Below are 21,531 nucleotides of genomic sequence, written 5' to 3'. Positions count from 1 at the left end.
TGTGAATCGGTATGTGAAGGTAAGCATCCTTTAAATCCACTGTGGTCATGTACTGACCCTTTTGGATCATGGGTAGGATTGTCCGAATAGTTTCCATTTTGAACGATGGAACTCTTAGGAATTTGTTTAGGATCTTTAAATCCAAGATTGGCCTGAAAGTTCCCTCTTTTTTGGGAACCACAAACAGATTTGAGTAAAACCCCTGTCCGTGTTCCGACCGCGGAACCGGATGGATCACTCCCATTAGTAAAAGATCTTGTACACAGCGTAGAAAAGCCTCTTTCTTTATTTGGTTTGTTGACAACCTTGACAGATGAAATCTCCCTTTTGGGGGAGAGGATTTGAAGTCCAGAAGATATCCCTGAGATATGATCTCTAACGCCCAGGGATCCTAGACATCTCTTGCCCAAGCCTGGGCGAAGAGACAAAGTCTGCCCCCCACTAGATCCGTTCCCGGATCGGGGGCCCTCAATTCATGCTGTCTTAGGGGCAGCAGCAGGTTTCCTGGCCTGCTTGCCCTTGTTCCAGGACTGGTTAGGTCTCCAGCCTTGTCTGTAGCGAGCAACAGCTCCTTCCTGTTTTGGTGCAGAGGAAGTTGATGCTGCTCCTGCCTTGAAATTACGAAAGGAACGAAAATTAGACTGTCTAGCCTTAGGTTTGGCTCTGTCTTGAGGCAGGGCATGGCCTTTACCTCCTGTAATGTCAGCGATAATCTCTTTCAACCCGGGCCCGAATAAGGTCTGCCCTTTGAAAGGTATGTTAAGTAATTTAGATTTAGAAGTAACGTCAGCTGACCAGGATTTTAGCCACAGTGCTCTGCGTGCCTGAATGGCGAATCCGGAATTCTTAGCCGTAAGTTTAGTTAAATGTACTACGGCATCCGAAATAAATGAATTAGCTAGCTTAAGTGTCTTAAGCTTGTTTGAAATCTCATCTATAGTTATTGAGTCAAGAGTCTCTTCCAGGGACTCGGACCAAAAAGCGGCCGCGGCCGTGACAGACGCAATACATGCAAGGGGTTGCAATATAAAACCTTGTTGAACAAACATTTTCTTAAGGTAACCCTCTAATTTTTTATCCATTGGATCTGAAAAGGCACAGCTATCCTCCACTGGGATAGTGGTACGCTTAGCCAGAGTAGAAACCGCTCCCTCCACCTTAGGGACCGTCTGCCATAAGTCCCGTGTGGTGGTGTCTATTGGAAACATTTTTCTAAACACAGGAGGGGGGGGAAAGGGTACACCGGGCCTATCCCACTCCTTAGTAATTATCTCTGTAAGCCTCTTAGGTATAGGAAATACGTCAGTACTCGCCGGTACCGCATAGTATCTATCCAGCCTACATAATTTCTCTGGGATTGCAACGGTGTTACAATCATTCAGAGCTGCTAATACCTCCCCTAACAGTACACGGAGGTTTTCGAGTTTAAACTTAAAATTAGAAATGTCTGAATCCATTCTATTGGGATCAGAACCGTCGCCTGCCGATTGAAGCTCTCCGTCCTCATGTTCAGCATACAGTGACGCAGTATCAGACATGGCCCTATTATCAACAGCGCACTCTGTTCTCACCCCAGAGTGATCACGCTTACCTCTAAGTTCTGGTAATTTAGCCAAAACTTCAGTCATAACATTAGCCATATCCTGTAATGTGATTTGTAATGGCCACCCTGATGTACTCGGCGCTACAATATCACGCACCTCCCGAGCGGGAGATGCAGGTACTGACACGTGAGGCGAGTTAGTCGGCATAACTCTCCCCTCGTTGTTTGGTGAATGATGTTCAATTTGTACAGATTGACTTTTATTTAAAGTAGCATCAATGCAATTAGTACATAAATTTCTATTGGGCTCCACTTTGGCTTTAGCACATATAGCACAGAGATATTCCTCTGAGTCAGACATGTTTAACACACTAGCAATTAAACTAGCAACTTGGAAATACTTTTCAAAGCAATTTACAAATAATATGAAAACGTACTGTGCCTTTAAGAAGCACAGAAAAAAAGTTATGACAGGTGAGAAATAATAAACTTGAGAAACTATAACATCCAATTCTTTCTGGTAAAAACACAATTTTAGCAAAGGATTGCCCCCATTAGCAATGGATAACTAACCCTGAATAGCAGAAAAAAAGTACAGAAAATAAACGTTTTTTATCACAGTCAGTCACAATCTCACAGCTCTGCTGTGAGTGATTACCTCCCTCAAATTAACTTTTGAAGACCCCTGAGCTCTGTAGAGACGAACCGGATCATGCAGGGAAGACAAGAGACTTCTGACTGAATTTTCTGATGCGTAGCAAAAGCGCCAAAATAGGCCCCTCCCCCTCACACACAACAGTGAGGGAGATCAGTAAACTGTCTTAAATTAAATAAAACGACTGCCAAGTGGAAAAAAACAGTGCCCAAAACAATTTTTCACCCAGTACCTCAGAAAATTAAACGATTTAACATGCCAGCAAAAACGTTTAACATCAAATAAATGAAATGTCATTAGAAAGCCTGTTGCTAGTCACTGCAAATTAGGCTAAAGTCTTATGCATACAGTATTATCCCAGTGAAGTGCCATTCCCCAGAATACTGAAGTGTAAATATACATACATGACAGCCTGATACCAGTTGCTACTACTGCATTTAAGGCTGAGCTTACATTATATCGGTATGGCAGAATTTTCTCAGTCAATTCCATTGTCAGAAAATAATATGCTGCTACATACCTCTTTGCAGGTTAACCTGCCCGCTGTCCCCTGATCTGAAGTTTACCTCACTCCTCAGATGGCCGAGAACAGCAATATGATCTTAACTACGCCGGCTAAAATCATACAAAAAACTCAGGTAGATTCTTCTTCAAATTCTACCAGAGAAGGAACAACACACTCCGGTGCTGTTATAAAATAACAAACTTTTGATTGAAGGTATAAAACTAAGTATAATCACCACAGTCCTCTCACACATCCTATCTATTAGTTGGGTGCAAGAGAATGACTGGGTGTGACGTAGAGGGGAGGAGCTATATAGCAGCTCTGCTGGGTGATCCTCTTGCACTTCCTGTTGGGGAGGAGTTAATATCCCAGAAGTAATGATGACCCGTGGACTGACCACACTTAACAGGAGAAAGTAAGTTTATTTTTTTTGCCCATTTTTGGTTCAGGCCCTGGGTAGCGCTTGCTGATTGGATGGCTACATTTAGACACCAATCAGAAAGCACTTACCAGGTGATGAACCAAAAATGGTCCGACTTCTAAGCTTACATTTTAGCTTTTTAATATAAAAATACCAAGAGAACACAGACAATTTGATAATAGGAGTAAATTAGAATGTTGCTTAAAATTGCATGTTCTCTCTGCATCATGAAAGTTTAATTTTTGACTATACTATCCCTTTAATAGATTGTAATGTAAGATGTGACGGCAAACCCTTATTTCAGTTGCTGGTTAGCAAAGTTAAATGCCTTCCTAGTTACAGATGTAGATGCCTTGAAAAACGATAAAAAAGAAAACACAAAAGTATAATTGCTGAAAAAATGCAGTGTTTAGAGCTATAAATAACAATTTGTAAAGCATTTAGACTTAATAAACCTTTCTTCGGTGTGGTACTGACAGAGGATTTTCAGCTTGAGGAGCATACAAAAATAAAATGTAATGAGAAACAGAAAACGCATGGAGTTAAATGAAGCTTTTAGAGGAAAGCACAGATCTATATATGTGTTCCCCAGAGGGTAATTTCCTGCTGCACAAACCATTCACCAAATCATGTTCTTCCTTGTGAGCTACAGGCTACAGAAAAATTATACCCAAATGAATGCATTTCTGTGCCATTCTCAGACACTTCTGGGCATTCAGTGTAATCTCTCTTAAAGCATCTGCAGGGTAAGTCTTTTGTAATTGCAGCTTTCCTGTAGGAAACCTTTTATGCCAGACACGTACAGTTTGCCCATATCACGTTATCCGTTTCTTTCTCAGGACCTCACATTCCTTTTTAGCTGCAGCACATGTGATTATAGAAATGTGGGGAATGCAGCATGGTTCTGCCTTGATGGACTAGCTAACAAGGGTATATGCAGCCTGGTAAAGTAACTGCTGCACACTTGTACACCCGGTCTTGTTTTTGTTTCAGTTCCAGAGGCTCTAAAGTGAAATCCTTAATACAGTCACAATGCACAGAAAAGGAAGTGATAATCAGAAATATTGCAATTTAATCTCCACATTTGACTTGCAAAACAATCTCATTGTATTGGGAAAGAAGAACACTTGCATTGTGGCTGGTGGTTGAAGTGATGGTCAGTGCATGTTAAAAGGGACAGTCTACTCCAGAATTTCTATTGTTTAAAAAGATAGCTAATCCCTTTATTATCCATTCCCCAATTATGCTTAATTAACACAATTATATTAATATACTTTTTACCTCTGTGATTACCCTGTATCTAAGCTTCTGCAGACTGCCCCCTTATTTCAGTTCTTTTGACAGACATGCATTTTAGCCGATCCGTGCCCTCTCATTTGTAACTCCATGGGAGTGAGCACAATGTTATCTATATGGCACACAAAATAGCAATGTCTAGATGTGAAAACTTGAACTGAGAAAAGAGGCATCCTTATGAGCCTACCTAGGTTTAGCTTTCAGCAAAGAATATACCAAGAGAACAAAGCAAATTTGATGATAAAAGTAAATTGGAAAGTTGTTTAAAATTGCATGCCCTATCTGAATCATAAACGTTTAATTTTGACCAGACTGTCCCTTTAAGAAACAACTGAAGGGATGTTACACACATTTGTTTAGCTTAAAGGAACACTAAACCCAAAAAAATTCTTTCATGATTAAAGTAGAGAATACAATTTTAAACATCATTCCAATTTACTTCTATTATCTAATTTGTTTCATGTTTTAGATATCTTTTGTTTAAGAAATAGAAATGCACATGGGAGAGCCAATCACACAAGGCATCTATGTGCAGCTACCAATCAGCAGCTTCTGAGCCTATCTAGATATGCTTTTCAGCAAAGGATATCAAGAGAATGAAGCATCATAGATAATTGAAGTAAATTAGAAAGTTGTTTAAAATTGCATGCTCTTTCTAAATCATGAGAGAGAAAAATTGGGTTTCATGAGAGCATTTAAAATGTTTTACATTATTTTGAGAAAGTGTTCTTATACTGAATAAGCCCAGTGTTTCTTATTACACTACAGCGAATTAAACTTTTCATAACTGATACATTATTTCCTTTACTGCAGTGTCTGTACCCTTCTCCTTCCCTTTAAATGTACCTTTTTATGCAAAACATTTAGCAAATTCAATCAACTAAATTTAAACAAGTTTTTTTTACAGCAATGCCCCTTTAAAAGGGATATGAAACCCAAACTTTTTATTTTGTGATTCATAAAGATCTCGCAATTATAAACAACTTTCTAATTTACTTCTATTATACATTTTTATTTCTTCTCTTGGTATCTTTTGATAAAAAGTAGGGACATAAGCTCATGAGACGGCCCAATTCTGGAGCACTATATGGCAGCAGTTTTGCAAGAGCACTAGATGGCAGCTCAATTTCCTGCTATGTAGTGCTCCATTTGTCTACCTAGGTATCTCTTCAACAAAGAATACCATGGGAACAAAGCAAATTGTAAACTTTTAAAAATGGTATGTTCTATCTGAATCACAAAAGAACATTTTTTTGGGTTTCATATCCCTTTAAAGTAAAAAAACATCTGCATACAAAATGTTTATCTTTTTTTTTAGTCAAGTAGTCGAGCATGGACAGTTCCAAAATATGAGATAAATAAAAAAACACTAGATGGAACCTTTAAGATAAAAAACTCTATAAACCAAACAATATATTGTGTTCATTTCTCAATGGTTGTTATTTAATCTCCAACATCAAATATGTGAAGCTGCACTGTCCCCAGAGTCACAGGCAGTTAACCCCAGACAGGTCTGGGTGCAAGGCCCATAGGGAAAATTACAAAACAAATTAATACAACACACAGAGAAAGTCCAGGACTCACTTACAAGCTCTCAGCTAAGATTAAAAGCAAAAATGGAAGAGTTAGTTACCGCATCTGGCCAAATGGAATAAGCCCAGTGAGTGCTGGACTTTCTCTGTGTGCTGTATTAATTTGTTTTGTTTATATATATATATATATATATATATATATATATATATATATATATATATATATATATATATATATATATATATATATATATATATATATATATATATATATGTCACTTTACCCCTAGAAAAAAAAAACACAGAGAACTAGAATGGTACAACATTGTGTATCAATAGGGTTAATTGGAGTAGAGAGGGATGGGGGAGATGAGTAGTGGATCACAGTTTGTTCTGTCTTTGCTTTATCTCCATGCCTCATGCTTGCCTAGTTTAGTTTACAATTCAAAATCACATGATTTTACTCTATACTTATTTAAAAGGGAATAGTAGATATTTTATTTCAAATCTGACCCATCAGCAATTATTATAAATTATCATCAGAGAGATATATTTTTTTCTAGAATTAGTCTATTTTTAAACATTAGTTAAAAATAGTACAGTGCAATACCACAAAAGGAAAGTAATACATGTATTAATTAGGAAGGATATGTAGTAAGGGCAAAAAGCATCTAAAACCTTTAATCAAATCATTTCACTCACAGAAGTTCTTTGACACAAATGCTTTTAAACTGCTTTGAATAGAACACTTTACACCTTTGTCTCAGCAAAACATAGATAATGTACCTGAGAAAGAAGGTCATCTCTATTTTGTACAAAACTTTACCTTTTATCAGCAATAGTACTAGGTAGCAGACCATTTGTGGCTATTTAACATAGCTGCCTCATTCACAAACTGGTATGCAGGTGAAGTGTGCATTGTACAAAGCTTAAAACATAAAAATCGACCTGCTCATCTGCTCATTTCCTCCCTCTAAACCAGTGCTTTCCAAACTGTGTGTCGTGACACACTAGTGTGTCGGCAGCAGTGTATAGGTGTGTCCCTGCTTCAGCACAAATTGCTTTTTAATTTAAAATTCTTTTTAAATGTTTTTTTGGTTTCCGACTTTCCGCCTTCCTGCTACGCATAACAAGTAGTTGACTGCACGTGTAGTCTCCTCAATCGGCTCGTGACTGCATGTGTAGTCAGTGAGTGGTATAGCAGTGTATTTGCAGCGCGGGCAGTAGTCAGTCGGACTCGCAGAGCTCTGAGGGCAGCAACTTAAACGCTGAGCAGAAGTCAAAGTGTTGGAGGGGGGGTTACAGCTAGCTCCCAGTAGTGCATTGCTGCTTCTGCTCTTGATATATGGATAGGAAGTGGAAGCTTAAAAATGCTTGATGATGTAATCTGAGTGTCTTTATCTAATATTCCACTAAATATTCAGAAACTGTTCATCCCATAAACCTCATACAGCCCATTAAAATAGTACGTAGCTATTGGGGTTACTAAACTTTTTTAAAACACATTTTTGTAAATACATTTCATTATTATATAATTTATGTATGTGTCCGTATCTCTTAAAACAAGTTAGTTTAACCTCCTGTTTGCTAGTACAACTGAATTACTGTGTCGCAAAATGATGTAGGTCTAAAAAGTGTGTCACCAACATGAAAAGTTTGGAAAGCTCTGCTCTAAACCAAGGCACTACAAACAGTACATACCCCCTTTACACCTAAAACAGATGTATGGCTCACAGTTAACTCATTCTACATTATTAAAGAGACACAAAACCCAATTTTATTTTCTTTCATGATTCAGATAGAGCATGCAATATTAAGCAACTTTCTAATTTACTCCTATTATAAAAAATGTTTTAATTCGCTTGCTATCTTTATTTGAAAAAGCAGGAATGTAAGCATAGGAGCCGGCCCATTTTTGGTTCACCTGGGTAGAGCGTGCTGATTGATTGCTAAATGTAGGCACCAACAACAAGCGCTACCCAGGTGCTGAACCAAAAATGGGCCAGCTCCTATGCTTACACTCCTGCTTTTTCGAATAAAGATACTAAGAGAAAGAAGAAAGATTGGTAATAGGAGTAAATTAGAAAGTTGCTTAATATTGCATGCTCTGTCTGAATCATGAAAGAAAAAAAAATGTGGATTTTGTGTCCCTTTAACAACCAATAGCATTTATATTGTTCACAAAGTACAGATTCAAATGTAAAATATAATCAGATTATCTTGTGATATGAAAAATATAATTTGCAAATACAACCTTTAACTTTATATAAAAATATGTTAAAGGAACAAGTTTCCCATATTCTATATCACTTGAAAGAGATGCAGCATATGTGTATAAAGCCGACTAGAAAATATCACCTATCTCCATGTAAAAAAGAAATATATTAATTGAAAATTAAATGTTTACATTGTAGACGAACATTTAAAATCTAATTTGGATTATCCCAGGTTTAGCAAAGGAGTTTGCAACTATCACATTTATTTCCCTCGTCAGTTTATGAAAATATCATGAGATTATAGTGAAGTTCCAGAAAAACACAGTAAATCTCAGTTACTTTGGTGAGATGATCTTAGTTATAAAGAAAAACCCAGGTATGCATCATAAAAAAAAATGTCAAAGCTGCATCAAGGATAAATGAGAATCTATGCTAAGTAGCATGTTAAATGTTAAAGGGACAGTTTAGTCAAAATTAAAGGACCCGTCAACAGAGTAGATTTGCATAATCAACAAATGCAAGATAACAAGACAATGCAATAGCACTTAGTCTGAACTTCAAATGAGTAGTAGATTTTTTTCCTGACAATTTTAAGTTATGTCTTTTCCACTCCCCCTGTACCATGTGACAGCCATCAGCCAATCACAAATGCATACACGTACCATGTGACAGCCATCAGCCATTCACAAATACATACACACTTATTCTTGCACATGCTCAGTAGGAGCTGGTGACTCAAAAAGTATAAATATAAAAAGAATGTGCACATTTAGATAATGGAATTAAATTGGAAAGTTGTTTAAAATGGCATGCTCTATCTGAATCATGAAAGTTTAATTTTGATTAAGTGTCCCTTTAAACTTCATGAATAAGATAAGGCATGCCATTTTGAACAACTTCCCATTTTACTTATATCATCAAATTTGCTTTGTAGTCTCATATTTTACTGCATTTTGACAGCGCTAGTTCATGTGTGCCATATAGATAACATTGTGCTCACTCCCACAGAGTTATTTATGAGTCAGCACTAATTGGCTAATATGCAAGTCTGTCAAAAGAACTGAGATAAGGAGCAGTCTGCAGAGGCTTAGATACAAGGTAATCACAGAAGAAAAAAACATAATTTATGCTTACCTGATAAATTCCTTTCTTCTGTTGTGTGATCAGTCCACGGGTCATCATTACTTCTGGGATATTATCTGCTCCCCTACAGGAAGTGCAAGAGGATTCACCCAGCAGAGTTGCTATATAGCTCCTCCCCTCTACGTCACCTCCAGTCATTCGACCAAAGACCAACGAGAAAGGAGAAACCAAGGGTGTAGTGGTGACTGAATTATAATTTAAAAAATATGCACCTGCCTTAAAAACAGGGCGGGCCGTGGACTGATCACACAACAGAAGAAAGGAATTTATCAGGTAAGCATAAATTATGTTTTCTTCTGTTATGTGTGATCAGTCCACGGGTCATCATTACTTCTGGGATACCAATACCAAAGCAAAAGTACACGGATGACGGGAGGGATAGGCAGGCTCATTATACAGAAGGAACCACTGCCTGAAGAACCTTTCTCCCAAAAATAGCCTCCGAAGAAGCAAAAGTGTCAAATTTGGAAAATTTGGAAAAAGTATGAAGCGAAGACCAAGTTGCAGCCTTGCAAATCTGTTCAACAGAGGCCTCATTCTTAAAGGCCCAAGTGGAAGCCACAGCTCTAGTGGAATGAGCTGTAATTCTTTCAGGAGGCTGCTGTCCAGCAGTCTCATAGGCTAAACGTATTAAGCTACGAAGCCAAAAAGAGAGAGAGGTAGCAGAAGCTTTTTGACCTCTCCTCTGTCCAGAATAAACAACAAACAGGGAAGAAGTTTGGCGAAAATCTTTAGTTGCCTGCAAGTAGAACTTGAGGGCACGAACTACATCCAGATTGTGTAGAAGACGTTCCTTCTTTGAAGAAGGATTTGGACACAAGGATGGAACAACAATCTCTTGATTGATATTCCTGTTAGTGACTACCTTAGGTAAGAACCCAGGTTTAGTACGCAGAACTACCTTGTCTGAGTGAAAGATCAGATAAGGAGAATCACAATGTAGGGCTGATAACTCAGAGACTCTTCGAGCCGAGGAAATAGCCATTAAAAATAGAACTTTCCAAGATAACAATTTTATATCAATGGAATGAAGGGGTTCAAACGGAACACCCTGTAAAACGTTAAGAACTAAGTTTAAACTCCATGGCGGAGCAACAGTTTTAAACACAGGCTTGATCCTAGTTAAAGCCTGACAAAAGGCTTGGATGTCTGAATTTTCTGACAGACGCCTGTGAAACAAGATGGACAGAGCTGAAATCTGTCCCTTTAATGAGCTAGCCGATAAACCCTTTTCTAAACCTTCTTGTAGAAAAGACAATATCCTAGGAATCCTAACCTTACTCCAGGAGTAATCTTTGGATTCACACCAGTATAGGTATTTACGCCATATTTTATGGTAAATCTTTCTGGTAACAGGCTTCCTAGCCTGTATCAGGGTATCAATAACCGACTCAGAAAAACATAATTTATACTTACCTGATAAATTCCTTTCTTCTGTTGTGTGATCAGTCCACGGGTCATCATTACTTCTGGGATATTATCTGCTCCCCTACAGGAAGTGCAAGAGGATTCACCCAGCAGAGTTGCTATATAGCTCCTCCCCTCTACGTCACCTCCAGTCATTCGACCAAAGACCAACGAGAAAGGAGAAGCCAAGGGTGTAGTGGTGACTGAATTATAATTTAAAAAATATTTACCTGCCTTAAAAAACAGGGCGGGCCGTGGACTGATCACACAACAGAAGAAAGGAATTTATCAGGTAAGTATAAATTATGTTTTCTTCTGTTATGTGTGATCAGTCCACGGGTCATCATTACTTCTGGGATACCAATACCAAAGCAAAAGTACACGGATGACGGGAGGGATAGGCAGGCTCATTATACAGAAGGAACCACTGCCTGAAGAACCTTTCTCCCAAAAATCGCCTCCGAAGAAGCAAAAGTGTCAAATTTGTAAAATTTGGAAAAAGTATGAAGCGAAGACCAAGTTGCAGCCTTGCAAATCTGTTCAACAGAGGCCTCATTCTTAAAGGCCCAAGTGGAAGCCACAGCTCTAGTGGAATGAGCTGAAATTCTTTCAGGAGGCTGCTGTCCAGCAGTCTCATAGGCTAAACGTATTATGCTACGAAGCCAAAAAGAGAGAGAGGTAGCAGAAGCTTTTTGACCTCTCCTCTGCCCAGAATAAACGACAAACAGGGAAGAAGTTTGGCGAAAATCTTTAGTTGCCTGCAAGTAGAACTTGAGGGCACGAACTACATCCAGATTGTGTAGAAGACGTTCCTTCTTAGAAGAAGGATTTGGACACAAGGATGGAACAACAATCTCTTGATTGATATTCCTGTTAGAGACAACCTTAGGTAAGAAACCAGGTTTAGTACGCAGAACTACCTTGTCTGAGTGAAAGATCAGATAAGGAGAATCACAATGTAGGGCTGATAACTCAGAGACTCTTCGAGCCGAGGAAATAGCCATTAAAAATAGAACTTTCCAAGATAACAATTTTATATCAATGGAATGAAGGGGTTCAAACGGAACACCCTGTAAAACGTTAAGAACTAAGTTTAAACTCCATGGCGGAGCAACAGCTTTAAACACAGGCTTGATCCTAGCTAAAGCCTGACAAAAGGCCTGGATGTCTGAATTTTCTGACAGACGCCTGTGTAACAAGATGGACAGAGCTGAGATCTGTCCCTTTAATGAGCTAGCCGATAAACCCTTTTCTAAACCTTCTTGTAGAAAAGACAATATCCTAGGAATCCTAACCTTACTCCAGGAGTAATCTTTGGATTCACACCAGTATAGGTATTTACGCCATATTTTATGGTAAATCTTTCTGGTAACAGGCTTCCTAGCCTGTATCAGGGTATCAATAACCGACTCAGAAAAACCACGTTTTGATAAAATCAAGCGTTCAATTTCCAAGCAGTCAGCTTCAGAGAAGCTAGACTTTGATGTTTGAATGGACCCTGAATCAGAAGGTCCTGTCTTAGAGGTAGAGACCAAGGCGGACAGGATGACATGTCCACTAGATCTGCATACCAAGTCCTGCGCGGCCATGCAGGCGCTATTAGAATCACTGATGCTGTCTCCTGTTTGATCTTGGCAATCAATCGAGGAAGCAGCGGGAAGGGTGGAAACACATAAGCCATCCTGAAGTTCCAAGGTGCTGTCAAAGCATCTATCAGAACCGCTCCCGGATCCCTGGATCTGGATCCGTAGCGAGGAAGTTTGGCGTTCTGGCGAGACGCCATGAGATCTATCTCTGGTTTGCCCCAACGTCGAAGTATTTGGGCAAAGACCTCCGGATGAAGTTCCCACTCCCCCGGATGAAGAGTCTGACGACTCAAGAAATCCGCCTCCCAGTTCTCCACTCCCGGGATGTGGATTGCTGACAGGTGGCAAGAGTGAGACTCTGCCCAGCGAATTATCTTTGATACTTCTATCATTGCTAGGGAGCTTCTTGTCCCTCCCTGATGGTTGATGTAAGCCACAATCGTGATGTTGTCCGACTGAAACCTGATGAACCCCCGAGTCTTTAACTGGGGCCAAGCTAGAAGGGCATTGAGAACTGCTCTCAATTCCAGAATGTTTATTGGCAGGAGACTTTCCTCCTGACTCCATAGTCCCTGAGCCTTCAGAGAATTCCAGACAGCGCCCCAACCTAGAAGGCTGGCGTCTGTTGTTACAATTGTCCAGTCCGGCCTGCTGAACGGCATCCCCCTGGACAGATGTGGCCGAGAAAGCCACCATAGAAGAGAGTTTCTGGTCTCTTGATCCAGATTCAGAGTGGGGGACAAATCTGAGTAATCCCCATTCCACTGACTCAGCATGCACAATTGCAGCGGTCTGAGATGTAGGCGTGCAAAGGGAACTATGTCCATTGCTGCTACCATTAAGCCGATCACCTCCATGCATTGAGCTACTGACGGGAGTTGAATGGAATGAAGGACACGGCATGCATTTAGAAGCTTTGTTAATCTGTCTTCTGTCAGATAAATCTTCATTTCTACAGAATCTATAAGAGTCCCCAAGAATGGAACTCTTGTGAGAGGCAAGAGAGAACTCTTCTTTTCGTTCACTTTCCATCCATGCGACCTTAGAAATGCCAGAACTAACTCTGTATGAGACTTGGCAGTTTGAAAGCTTGAAGCTTGTATCAGAATGTCGTCTAGGTACGGAGCTACCGAAATTCCTCGCGGTCTCAGAACCGCTAGAAGGGCACCCAGAACCTTTGTGAAGATTCTTGGAGCCGTAGCCAATCCGAATGGAAGGGCTACAAACTGGTAATGCCTGTCTAAGAAGGCAAACCTTAGATACCGGTAATGATCTTTGTGAATCGGTATGTGAAGGTAAGCATCCTTTAAATCCACTGTGGTCATGTACTGACCCTTTTGGATCATGGGTAAGATTGTCCGAATAGTTTCCATTTTGAACGATGGAACTCTTAGGAATTTGTTTAGGATCTTTAAATCCAAGATTGGCCTGAAAGTTCCCTCTTTTTTGGGAACCACAAACAGGTTTGAGTAAAACCCTTGTCCTTGTTCCGACCGCGGAACCGGATGGATCACTCCCATTAATAATAGATCTTGTACACAGCGTAGAAACGCGTCTTTCTTTATTTGGTTTGTTGACAACCTTGACAGATGAAATCTCCCTCTTGGGGGAGATAATTTGAAGTCTAGAAGGTATCCCTGAGATATGATCTCTAGCGCCCAGGGATCCTGGACATCTCTTGCCCAAGCCTGGGCGAAGAGAGAGAGTCTGCCCCCCACTAGATCCGGTCCCGGATCGGGGGCCCTCGGTTCATGCTGTCTTAGGGGCAGCAGCAGGTTTTCTGGCCTGCTTGCCCTTATTCCAGGACTGGTTAGGTTTCCAGCCTTGTCTGTAACGAGCAACAGCTCCTTCCTGTTTTGGTGCAGTGGAAGTTGATGCTGCACCTGCTTTGAAATTCCGAAAGGGACGAAAATTAGACTGTCTAGCCTTAGCTTTGGCTTTGTCTTGAGGCAGAGCGTGGCCCTTACCTCCTGTAATGTCAGCGATAATCTCTTTCAAACCGGGCCCAAATAAAGTTTGCCCCTTGAAAGGTATATTAAGTAATTTGGACTTAGAAGTTACATCAGCCGACCAGGATTTTAGCCACAGCGCCCTACGTGCCTGAATGGCGAATCCTGAATTCTTAGCCGTAAGTTTGGTTAAATGTACTACGGCCTCCGAAATGAATGAATTAGCTAGTTTAAGGACTCTAAGCCTGTCCGTAATGTCGTCCAGCGTAGCGGAACTAAGGTTCTCTTCCAGAGACTCAATCCAAAATGCTGCCGCAGCCGTAATCGGCGCGATGCATGCAAGGGGTTGCAATATAAAACCTTGTTGAACAAACATTTTCTTAAGGTAACCCTCTAATTTTTTATCCATAGGATCTGAAAAAGCACAGCTATCCTCCACCGGGATAGTGGTGCGCTTAGCTAAAGTAGAAACTGCTCCCTCCACCTTAGGGACCGTTTGCCATAAGTCCCGTGTGGTGGCGTCTATTGGAAACATCTTCCTAAATATTGGAGGGGGTGAGAACGGCACACCGGGTCTATCCCACTCCTTAGTAACAATTTCAGTTAATCTCTTAGGTATAGGAAAAACGTCAGTACTCGCCGGTACCGCAAAGTATTTATCCAACCTACACATTTTCTCTGGTATTGCAACAGTGTTACAATCGTTAAGAGCCGCTAAGACCTCCCCTAGTAATACACGGAGGTTTTCCAATTTAAATTTAAAATTTGAAATATCTGAATCCAATCTGCTTGGATCAGAACCGTCACCTACAGAATGAAGCTCTCCGTCCTCATGCTCTGCAAGCTGTGACGCAGTATCAGACATGGCCCTAGAATTATCAGCGCACTCTGTTCTCACCCCAGAGTGATCACGCTTGCCTCTTAGTTCTGGTAATTTAGCCAAAACTTCAGTCATAACAGTAGCCATATCTTGTAATGTTATCTGTAATGGCTGCCCAGATGTACTAGGCGCCATAATATCACGCACCTCCCGGGCGGGAGACGCAGGTACTGACACGTGAGGCGAGTTAGACGGCATAACTCTCCCCTCGCTGTTTGGTGAAATTTGTTCAATTTGTACAGATTGGCTTTTATTTAAAGTAGCATCAATACAGTTAGTACATAAATTTCTATTGGGCTCCACCTTGGCATTGGAACAAATGACACAGGTATCTTCCTCTGAATCAGACATGTTTAACACACTAGCAATAAACATGCAACTTGGTTACAATCTTAGTTAACAAAAACGTACTGTGCCTCAAAGAAGCACTAAACGATTAAATGACAGTTGAAATAATGAACTGAAAAACAGTTATAGCATCACTCTTTAAAAACAACACAACTTGTTAGCAAAGGTTTGTTCCCATTAGTAAAGTAACACTAATTAAATTTTAAACATAAAAATCATAGAGCAACGTTTTAAAACACAGTCACTACATAAGTCTCACAGCTCTGCTGAGAGAAACTACCTCCCTTCAAAGAAGTTTGAAGACCCCTGAGTTCTGTTAGAGATGAACCGGATCATGCAGAAAATACAAGAGTAACTGACTGGAAATTTTTGATGCGTAGCAAAGAGCGCCAAAAACGGCCCCTCCCCCTCACACACAGCAGTGAGAGAGAAACGAAACTGTCATAATCAAAACAAGTAAACTGCCAAGTGGAAAAATAATGCCCAAATATTTATTCACTCAGTACCTCAGAAATGCAAACGATTCTACATTCCAGCAAAAACGTTTAACATGAATTAAATACCTATTAAAAGGTTTAATGTATTTTTACAGAGTAATTCCGGTGAAATACCATCCCCAGAATACTGAAGTGTAGAGTATACATACATGTCATTATAACGGTATGGCAGGATTTTCTCATCAATTCCATTCAGAAAATAAAAACTGCTACATACCTCAATGCAGATTCAACTGCCCGCTGTCCCCTGATCTGAAGCTTTTACCTCCCTCAGATGGCCGAGAAACAGCAATATGATCTTAACTACTCCGGTTAAAATCATAAGAAAAACTCTGGTAGATTCTTCTTCAAACTCTGCCAGAGAAGTAATAACACGCTCCGGTGCTATTGTAAAATAACAAACTTTTGATTGAAGTTATAAAAACTAAGTATAATCACCATAGTCCTCTCACACCTCCTATCTAGTCTTTGGGTGCAAGAGAATGACTGGAGGTGACGTAGAGGGGAGGAGCTATATAGCAACTCTGCTGGGTGAATCCTCTTGCACTTCCTGTAGGGGAGCAGATAATATCCCAGAAGTAATGATGACCCGTGGACTGATCACACATAACAGAAGAAAACCACGTTTTGATAAAATCAAGCGTTCAATTTCCAAGCAGTCAGCTTCAGAGAAGTTAGACTTTGATGTTTGAATGGACCCTGAATCAGAAGGTCCTGTCTTAGAGGTAGAGACCAAGGCGGACAGGATGACATGTCCACTAGATCTGCATACCAAGTCCTGCGCGGCCATGCAGGCGCTATTAGAATCACTGATGCTTTCTCCTGTTTGATTTTGGCAATCAATCGAGGAAGCAGCGGGAAGGGTGGAAACACATAAGCCATCCTGAAGTTCCAAGGTGCTGTCAAAGCATCTATCAGAACCGCTCCCGGATCCCTGGATCTGGATCCGTAGCGAGGAAGTTTGGCGTTCTGGCGAGACGCCATGAGATCTATCTCTGGTTTGCCCCAACGTTGAAGTATTTGGGCAAAGACCTCCGGATGAAGTTCCCACTCCCCCGGATGAAGAGTCTGGCGACTCAAGAAATCCGCCTCCCAGTTCTCCACTCCCGGGATGTGGATTGCTGACAGATGGCAAGAGTGAGACTCTGCCCAGCGAATTATCTTTGATACTTCTATCATTGCTAGGGAGCTTCTTGTCCCTCCTTGATGGTTGATGTAAGCTACAGTCGTGATGTTGTCCGACTGAAACCTGATGAACCCCCGAGTCTTTAACTGGGGCCAAGCTAGAAGGGCATTGAGAACTGCTCTCAATTCCAGAATGTTTATTGGCAGGAGACTTTCCTCCTGACTCCATTGTCCCTGAGCCTTCAGAGAATTCCAGACAGCGCCCCAACCTAGAAGGCTGGCGTCTGTTGTTACAATTGTCCAGTCCGGCCTGCTGAACGGTATCCCACTGGACAGATGTGGCCGAGAAAGCCACCATAGAAGAGAGTTTCTGGTCTCTTGATCCAGATTCAGAGTGGGGGACAAATCTGAGTAATCCCCATTCCACTGACTCAGCATGCACAATTGCAGCGGTCTGAGATGTAGGCGTGCAAAGGGAACTATGTCCATTGCTGCTACCATTAAGCCGATCACCTCCATGCATTGGGCTACTGACGGGAGTTGAATGGAATGAAGGACACGGCATGCATTTAGAAGCTTTGTTAATCTGTCTTCTGTCAGATAAATCTTCATTTCTACAGAATCTATAAGAGTCCCCAAGAATGGAACTCTTGTGAGAGGAAAGAGAGAACTCTTCTTTTCGTTCACTTTCCATCCGTGCGACCTTAGAAATGCCAGAACTAACTCTGTATGAGACTTGGCAGTTTGAAAGCTTGAAGCTTGTATCAGAATGTCGTCTAGGTACGGAGCTACCGAAATTCCTCGCGGTCTTAGTACCGCCAGAAGGGCACCCAGAACCTTTGTAAAGATTCTTGGAGCCGTAGCCAATCCGAATGGAAGGGCTACAAACTGGTAATGCCTGTTTAAGAAGGCAAACCTTAGATACCGGTAATGATCTTTGTGAATCGGTATGTGAAGGTAAGCATCCTTTAAATCCACTGTGGTCATGTACTGACCCTCTTGGATCATGGGTAAGATTGTCCGAATAGTTTCCATTTTGAACGATGGAACTCTTAGGAATTTGTTTAGGATCTTTAAATCCAAGATTGGCCTGAAAGTTCCCTCTTTTTTGGGAACCACAAACAGGTTTGAGTAAAACCCTTGTCCTTGTTCCGACCGCGGAACCGGATGGATCACTCCCATTAATAATAGATCTTGTACACAGCGTAGAAACGCGTCTTTCTTTATTTGGTTTGTTGACAACCTTGACAGATGAAATCTCCCTCTTGGGGGAGAGGATTTGAAGTCTAGAAGGTATCCCTGAGATATGATCTCTAGCGCCCAGGGATCCTGGACATCTCTTGCCCAAGCCTGGGCGAAGAGAGAGAGTCTGCCCCCCACTAGATCCGGTCCCGGATCGGGGGCCCTCGGTTCATGCTGTCTTTGGGACAGCAGCAGGTTTACTGGCCTGCTTGCCCTTGTTCCAGGACTGATTAGGCTTCCAGCCTTGTCTGTAACGAGCAACAGCTCCTCCCTGTTTTGGTGCAGTGGAAGTTGGCGCTGCTCCTGCTTTGAAATTCCGAAAGGGACGAAAATTAGACTGTCTAGCCTTAGCTTTGGCTTTGTCTTGAGGTAGAGCGTGGCCCTTACCTCCTGTAATGTCAGCAATAATTTCTTTCAAACCGGGCCCAAATAAAGTTTGCCCCTTGAAAGGTATACTAAGTAATTTGGACTTAGAAGTTACATCAGCCGACCAGGATTTTAGCCACAGCGCTCTGCGTGCCTGAATGGCGAATCCTGAATTCTTAGCCGTAAGTTTGGTTAAATGTACTACGGCCTCCGAAATGAATGAATTAGCTAGTTTAAGGACTCTAAGCCTGTCCGTAATGTCGTCCAGCGTAGCTGAACTAAGGTTCTCTTCCAGAGACTCAATCCAAAATGCTGCCGCAGCCGTGATCGGCGCGATGCATGCAAGGGGTTGTAATATAAAACCTTGTTGAATAAACATTTTCTTAAGGTAACCCTCTAATTTTTTATCCATAGGATCTGAAAAAGCACAGCTATCCTCCACCGGGATAGTGGTACGCTTAGCTAAAGTAGAAACTGCTCCCTCCACCTTAGGGACCGTTTGCCATAAGTCCCGTGTGGTGGCGTCTATTGGAAACATCTTTCTAAATATTGGAGGGGGTGAGAACGGCACACCGGGTCTATCCCACTCCTTAGTAACAATTTCAGTTAATCTCTTAGGTATAGGAAAAACGTCAGTACTCGCCGGTACCGCAAAGTATTTATCCAACCTACACATTTTCTCTGGTATTGCAACAGCGTTACAATCGTTGAGAGCTGCTAAGACCTCCCCTAGTAATACACGGAGGTTTTCCAATTTAAATTTAAAATTTGAAATATCTGAATCCAATCTGTTTGGATCAGAACCGTCACCTACAGAATGAAGCTCTCCGTCCTCATGCTCTGCAAGCTGTGACGCAGTATCAGACATGGCCCTAGAATTATCAGCGCACTCTGTTCTCACCCCAGAGTGATCACGCTTGCCTCTTAGTTCTGGTAATTTAGCCAAAACTTCAGTCATAACAGTAGCCATATCTTGTAATGTTATCTGTAATGGCTGCCCAGATGTACTAGGCGCCATAATATCACGCACCTCCCGGGCGGGAGATGCAGGTACTGACACGTGAGGCGAGTTAGTCGGCATAACTCTCCCCTCGCTGTTTGGTGAAATTTGTTCAATTTGTACAGATTGGCTTTTATTTAAGGTAGCATCAATACAGTTAGTACATAAATTTCTATTGGGCTCCACCTTGGCATTGGAACAAATGACACAGGTATCTTCCTCTGAATCAGACATGTTTAACACACTAGCAATAAACATGCAACTCGGTTACAATTTTATTTAATAAAAACGTACTGTGCCTCAAGAAGCACTAAACGATTAAATGACAGTTGAAATAATGAACTGAAAAACAGTTATAGCATCACTCTTAACAAACAACACAACTTTTTAGCAAAGGTTTGTTCCCATTAGTAAAATAACACTAATTAAATTTTAAACAACGTTTTAAAACACAGTCACTATATAAGTCTCACAGCTCTGCTGAGAGAATCTACCTCCCTTCAAAGAAGTTTGAAGACCCCTGAGTTCTGTTAGAGATGAACCGGATCATGCAGAAAAACTGACTGGAAATTTTTGATGCGTAGCAAAGAGCGCCAAAAACGGCCCCTCCCTCTCACACACAGCAGTGAGAGAGAAACGAAACTGTCATAATTAACACAAGCACAAGTGGAAAATAATGCCCAAATACTTATTCACTCAGTACCTCATTAATGCAAACGATTCTACATTCCAGCAAAAACGTTTAACATGAAAAATACCTAATAAAAGGTTTAATGTACTTTTACAGAGTAATTCCGGTGAAATACCATCCCCAGAATACTAAAGTGTAGAGTATACATACATGTTCATTATAACGGTATGGCAGGATTTTTTCATCAATTCCATTCAGAAAATAACAACTGCGACATACCTCAATGCAGATTCAACTGCCCGCTGTCCCCTGATCTGAAGCTTTTACCTCCCTCAGATGGCCGAGAAACAGCAATATGATCTTAACTACTCCGGTTAAAATCATAAGAAAAACTCTGGTAGATTCTTCTTCAAACTCTGCCAGAGAGGTAATAACACGCTCCGGTGCTATTGTAAAATAACAAACTTTTGATTGAAGTTCTAAAAACTAAGTATAATCACCATAGTCCTCTCACACCTCCTATCTAGTCTTTGGGTGCAAGAGAATGACTGGAGGTGACGTAGAGGGGAGGAGCTATATAGCAACTCTGCTGGGTGAATCCTCTTGCACTTCCTGTAGGGGAGCAGATAATATCCCAGAAGTAATGATGACCCGTGGACTGATCACACATAACAGAAGAAAAGTGTATTAATATAAGTGTTGGTTATGCAAAACTGGAGAAAGTAATACATGAATTATCTATCTTTTTAAACAATAAAATGTTTTCAAGTAGATTGTTCCTTTAACTTGCAACTGTATCGGCAGTTAGTCATGTGCAAGTAACCTACATTTCTTCTCCTGTGCAATGTCATGTGACATGGTCGGCATAGTCACATTGACACCAGCTGCAGTGCAAATTATTATTTTAGCCAGACTAACCTAGCAGAATTTTTTTTTTTCAAATGCAGGTTTATTGCAAAAGTTCTTCTATTTATATTTGAATTAGACTTCTGTGCATTTAAAAATAGTTATTAGGTCAATCTAAAGGGGTAAAAACAACTAAGAAAGAATAGCCAAGGAAGGAATCTAGATTTAAAGGGGCATTAAAGTAAAAAATTAAAAACTTTCATTATCCAGATAGAGAACTCAATAATAAATAAAAAAATCTTCCCATTTTGTTTTCTTCCTATTCTTAGTTGAACAGCATACC

At 40.8% G+C, this 21,531-nt stretch overlaps 1 protein-coding gene across 1 annotated transcript in view; it reads right to left on the bottom strand.

Annotated features, from left to right (window-relative positions):
* STEEP1 (STING1 ER exit protein 1) overlaps positions 1-21,531 on the bottom strand; it is a 103,570-nt gene that overhangs the window by 31,016 nt on the left and 51,023 nt on the right. The window lies entirely within an intron of this gene.

The sequence above is a fragment of the Bombina bombina genome, chromosome 1 (genome assembly GCF_027579735.1).
Source record: "Bombina bombina isolate aBomBom1 chromosome 1, aBomBom1.pri, whole genome shotgun sequence".
Classification (NCBI taxonomy): domain Eukaryota; kingdom Metazoa; phylum Chordata; class Amphibia; order Anura; family Bombinatoridae; genus Bombina; species Bombina bombina.
This window is presented reverse-complemented; position numbering and strand designations above follow the sequence as displayed.